The sequence below is a fragment of the Montipora capricornis genome, chromosome 10, assembly GCF_036669925.1.
Source record: "Montipora capricornis isolate CH-2021 chromosome 10, ASM3666992v2, whole genome shotgun sequence".
NCBI lineage: Eukaryota > Metazoa > Cnidaria > Anthozoa > Scleractinia > Acroporidae > Montipora > Montipora capricornis.
Window position 1 is genome coordinate 42423188 of NC_090892.1, and position 5576 is coordinate 42428763.

Consider the following 5576-nt stretch of genomic DNA (forward strand, 5'->3'; position numbering starts at 1 on the left):
TACGTGCTAATTTATTACACCCAACTTTTCTGGGTGTTTGAAAATCACGTGATCGGCCGATGCCAGGGTCTTTTCCCTCCCATCCTCTCCTCGGCGGAGAAAAGCCCTGCGAACGAGGTTGAAACAAAACAAAACGGCGGGCTCAAAGAGCCCTGGAAGCGAGGGAAAAGAACCAAAAAAAGACTCGGCTTACCCTGGGTTACCACAGAACACAGAGCATTAGTCCCCAGGAGGGTCACCGAAAAAAGAAAACTAAAAGAACAAAGAAAACCACAAAAGACTCTTACCACACTCCAAAAAAGGAAAAGAAACCACACTCCAAAAATGAAAAAATTATGTCCAGGCCACACTCCAAAAGGTAGGTCTCCCAGCCAAAATGAAAACTCCTGTGCGAGCATATATAATCAAGGGCTTGGGCCCACCTCATGTAGTAGTCACGAGGTATAATCCTTCATGTATACGCCACCAAATATAACATTAGTCACAACATCTCCCCTCAAGCTTAAGATACCTATATAATTATATAAGTGTAATTAATGATATGGATATATATGAGCAACAAAAAGAAGAACCGATGAAGAATAGAAATCAAGATAAATAAATAAACAAAAGCTATCCTTGAGTACACTATGGTGTGTGTGAACTAAATAAACTATGCTTGGGTACACAACACTGAATGTGACCCATATCAGTCTTAGGTATTCAGTTCAATTCAGTTCCTATTCTATTTTCCAAGCTGCCATAAGTGTAGTACACATATATCCTCATAATTCAAGTTATAAAGTCATTCAGATACGCAGGTCGTCGCCTGGGTCTTGTGGAACTACTGGATGGCACATAATTGTCTTGGGCTGCCTGGCTTGGCATATCCTCTTCCTGACAATTCACTGCTGTTGCTCCGCCTTCCTGTTGACTGCTACCACTACCACTCTGTTCAGTGGGGTTCTCTTGCACCGGCTCTGCAGTTGTATCTTGTTCAGTTAGTTCCAGTAAATTCTCCTGCTCAACATCCTTTTGGTAAATAGGTTGATCTTTCATGTCACCTGCACCCATGAAAAGTGTCTCTCTTCAATCTTCACTGTGACCGCACTTGTCTGCATTCTCCTGGTTCATAAGGACATTTGCAAGTTTGAACTGACAAGCATCTCGCCAGACCTCTCGGTCATCTGTAATATGTCGCACAGTAATAGCAGATCCACTGATTTTAATCACTGTGTAGAATACAGGCTCATATGGGGTTGACCATTTGTTCCTCTTTCTTTGTCTTAGCAGGAGATGATCACCCACCACAAAATTGTGTTCTTTACTGCTTCCTCCTTGTACTGCCTGTCCTTGTCATCCATAATTTTATCTCTGCTGCTTCTCTCCTTCCATGGCACTGTGTATTCCAACTTAGTTCTGACAGGCCTGTTCATCATAGCTTGATAAGGTGAAATGCCAGTTGCAAGAAGAGGTGTGTGTTTCTATCAGGTCCTGGTTTCCCTTGCAGGTGGGCAATTTGGTCTGCATAAATTTCTCCACCTGCCCATTAGTTCTAGGGTGATTTGGTGTGACTCGATGATGTACAAATCCTTCTTCCTTTGCAAAATCCTTAAATTGCTCTGAATCGAACGGTGGTCCATTGTCTGAGGTTACCTGTCTAGGAATTCCAAGGTAAGCAAAAGTCTTTTTCAGCTTCTCCATAGTTTGCTTGAATCCAGTTGAAGACACAACCTCTACCACAGGATAACAGGTTCTCTGATCAATGGCCACTAAATTGTAATCGTTTTTGTCGTACCAAGGTATCCTAATGTATGCGCTGACTTAATGATTTTCTGCTGTAGGTTTGCTGGTAAAATAATTCTCTCCATGCGAAAAATCGTGCCTTGAGATTCATACAGCTCCTCTTTGACTTGATAGAAGGGAATCAAGTCTGTTTCTCTTTTGCTGCTTTCCCAGTTCCCTTTTCGGATGATTTGACTCAACTTCCCCAGTACTCTATCTTGACTTGTTTCTTCTCTAATCCTGTCCAATACCACTGCATGCTCTGTAGTAATCACTGCCTTCAATACCTTCTCTGTGTCATCGTTTCCAATGCCTGGCAATGGGTGTCTCGATAAGAAATGTAAAGGATCTAATTCATCTCTCCCAGGTTCATACTTCATTTCCAAGTCAACATCTTGCATGTCCATAACCCACCTTTCAATGCGAGGGGGAAGCTTTGCTGATGGTTTGCTGAACATTGGCAATAGTGGCTTGTGTGCTGTTACGATTGTAAACCTTGGAGCACCCTGAAGGTACATACCAAAGCAATCTTTGGCCCATTTCACACACAACGCATCCTTTTCTGTCTGACTGTACCTTTTTTCCACATCAGTCAGTGACCGACTAATGAAATGTACTGGCTGCCAACCCTTAGCAGATTGCTGGAAGAGACCTGCTGATAGCCCTTCATTGTAGCTACAATTGTAGCTTCCACAGGTACCATAATTGGTAGTTTGGGGTTGAAAAATGCAATTTGTGTCCTTGCTTGTAATGACCCCCTTAACTTCCTTAAATGCCTTGTGTTCTGCAGGTCCCCACTGGAACTTGGTCTTAGTTCTTGTCAAGTCTCTAAGTGGTTTCGTAAGCGATGCATACCGGGGTATGAATTTTGACAGGTACCCGGTCATCCCAAGAAAACCTCTCACCTCGGACTTTGACCTGAGGGCTTCACATTCGTAAATAGCTTGTATCTTCTCTGGGTCGACTTGAGGCCTTCCTGGTCGAATCGATAACCATAAAATCGTTGAAACAAACACCGTTTCTCTCGATTTTTCTGGAAAAATCCTGAGATTTCAACTTCACACTGTTTTCCCCCCTGAAATGTGCCTTCTCCCCCCCCCCCCCCCCCACCCCCAATGTTGGGGTTGAGCCACGCCTGTTTTCAAGCACTGAGACCACTGTGATCCCCAAATCAACATTGGGGAAGGGGAAACAGACACAAGAGGAAATAATATTTACCCAAGCCAATAAGATTTTCTCAGCGTGATAAATAAGGGCATGTCTGTTGCTAAATGTTGTTGATGACTGGGAGACTCAGATGATGAAGGTAAGGTGATGGATCTTCAATCTCTTCCATCAAATACCTGAGGAACAGCAGAAGTCAGTCCCCCCGTGTGAAAAATGTTTTAGTCGACCTATTTCCGTCGATTTTCTTCCCACAAGACGACTAATTCAATTACGACTGATCTTATGTAAATATCGCCGAGTTTGTTGACATTTTTTAATCTTTGCTATGGCTTAAGTGTTACACGATTCACCGTGGTATTTGGAAAATTCTTTGCCTTTTTTAGGAACCAAAAACAATAGCTACTGCATCTGCAAGTGTTTTAAGTGATAGAACAGATCACGGAACATGCACTTTAGGGATAATTTTCTTGATTAAGCTATTCAATAAGGCTCTTTGTAGGGCTTCACCATGGTCTATGGTAGTATATTTACTTTACTTTAGAACACAGTGGTTAATCGTTGAGTTTCAGCGCTAAGAAGGTCGACAGGCCATTACAACAAAAGATCTCTTTTAATAATGTAATTTTCTACAAAGTTAGCTTACTTTTGTACATAGAACTGTTCAGATTATAGCAAAAGAAGGAAAAGGTTCCGTGTTCCTTTGACACCATTGTGTAGTTATTTGAGATAAGGACTAAGAGGCAATGTACTTCACTATTCTTTTCTCATTTCGCCTTCTGTTTTGAAATATGCAACACCACCCCTCCCCCCTTATTTTTGGCGAATAGTGCGATAGTTATTATTGTCTCTGAAAGCTTACATTTTGCAAGAAGAATCCACAGAATGGAAATAGTGGTGTTTCTTTAATATTTTATACGCTTCCCCTTATGTCTAATCACCATATCAATTCGTTTCAGCATAGAGTGTATTAAATTGTTCACAGTCTCAACAGATATAGAGTAAAATGTATTGATAACACGATTCTTAAACTGTTCAAGTGTTGCTCGGCGTAGTTGTTGCTGCACTGCTTGTCTTTTTAACATCCTACTCACCATGGGAAACACATTTTCAATGACCGCCATATCCGGAGATCTTGGACACAGTTTGATTAAGGTACTGTTTGTCCTAATGCCAAATTTTGAGAGGGATCCCCATCTTGTAAAAACGTTCGACTACATCCTTTGTCAGCAGCTGCAAATAGGTGATCAAAATGGTTATCTATAAACGCAGCGAAATAACGACCATTCATTTTCTCGTATGGTTCACAGCAGGTAACTTCTTTATTGTAAGAAATTGCCACCATCAGTCGTAGTAGGTTGCCCCCAGTTCCCTCTATGCGGTCCTTTGCTATGCATCCCGGAGCCAAACCCTCTGATTTCTTTGTTCAGACGCCAGCTTTTGGTGCCCCAATTCTGTTCCACCCAGATAAAAGGAAATTCCTTCAGTCCAAAGCTCCTGGCCGTAGTTGGCTTTCATGTACTTTGCAACTTAATTAACTCTTTTGCTGTGGTCTTCCAGCCCTTGAGCCCCTTTCTGCGAGTCTGCAAATAGTAGTAATTTTTTGAATTGAGAAAACGAGAAGCTGTTCTTACAGATACGTCCCTTTGTTGAATTCCGGCTTCCTCCATCAGTGCTTTACAGGTAAAGTTTCCCTGTCTTTTCCTCAAAACTGTAATGCATCGTATCAGTCGTCTTTTGTCGCGGTCACTTAACCTGTTCTTGCGACCTCTTTTACACGTCTCCTCAGAAGTGCGCCTCTTATAAGTTTTCTCATGTGCAATTCTATAGACACTTGCTGCAGAAATTTTGCACATGCTGGCAACTGTTCGCACAGATAGGCCTTTAACCCGACATAGATAATATGCACGTGCACGACTCACACTATTGATTATACCTTTAAACACCCTCACAATTTGCTAATAGGCAGAGCCCTTCCACTAAACTGTTTTACCACAAAAGTACCTTAAAATCGCTATACTCAAAAGTCCGCATAGCTTCTTTATATAACTCCTACTTCACATCTAGAACAGTCAGAACAAGAACACTCCTCACGTAAACACTGCAGGCAACAATAATTACTCTTCCTACGTTTACGTTACCTGTCCACGCCCTTCAGAGGTAAAGACAATACTCGTCACAAATCGTTGAAACAGACACAAACAGAATTTCTCTCGAATTTTCTGGAAAAATCATGAGATTTCAATTTCACACCGTTTTCCCCCCTGAAATGTGCCTTCTCCTTCCCCAATGTTGAGCCACACGTGTTTTGAAGCAATAAGACCACTGTGATCCCCAAATCAACATTGGGGAAGGGGAAACAGACACAAGTGTTTCAAGATTTTGGCCGAGTATTGTGGGTATGACCAAAATGGCACTTGGGCTTGTTAAAAGGAATCCCATAACCTTGAACTCTTTGGAATACTGAACCTAGTGTTTCATTGTGTTCCTCCCAATTACGTGCTCCAACCAGGATGTCATTCCTCTGGTTGAGGCACTGAAGAATGTTTCCAAAGATCCACGACATTTCATCATCAAAGAGGTCTTGAGAAGCCATTGCACCAAAGACCAATCTTTTAGGCCTGAAGTTGCCCCAAGGAGTAGAAAAT